Raw genomic sequence first — 520 nt, 5'->3', positions numbered from 1 at the left:
TGGACGCCATAAGATGATATCAGTGACAATTAATTCATTTCGGAATCCGATTTTCGCTTTCACGGGAAAAAAACAACCTGAAATATACATATTCTGTTGCACAAAATTAGCATTTTCATTTTTCAAGCTGCACATAGAGGCGCGCATTCCACTTCATAAAGGTTTTAATAAGAGCGAGTTATTTTGCTAATTTATTCGAGAAAAAAATGATATATATTATAACAAAATAGCATAGCGAAAATCTCCCCACGGCTTCGGTAGGAACGAAATGCTCACGAATTCAAATAAAATCGGCTTATGTTTGCAATGCTGACTCCATTTTTTTTCCTTTTTTTTTTAGTTCGATTCGCTCACTGAACATTCGTCTGCAGTGAAATAATGATATTGTTTCTGTCTGAATTAAAAGCATTAGCTGTCTAATTCAGTGTATTTAAGCTGACGCGATAGACAGCGGAGTCAGTATTACTAGATTGACGAGGTCTGTGAGTGATATTAATTTGATTTGATGGCGATGATGATG

This window comes from Penaeus monodon, chromosome 19 (genome assembly GCF_015228065.2).
Source record: "Penaeus monodon isolate SGIC_2016 chromosome 19, NSTDA_Pmon_1, whole genome shotgun sequence".
NCBI lineage: Eukaryota > Metazoa > Arthropoda > Malacostraca > Decapoda > Penaeidae > Penaeus > Penaeus monodon.
The sequence above is the reverse complement of the archived record's forward strand: the minus strand, read 5'-3'. Positions refer to the sequence as shown.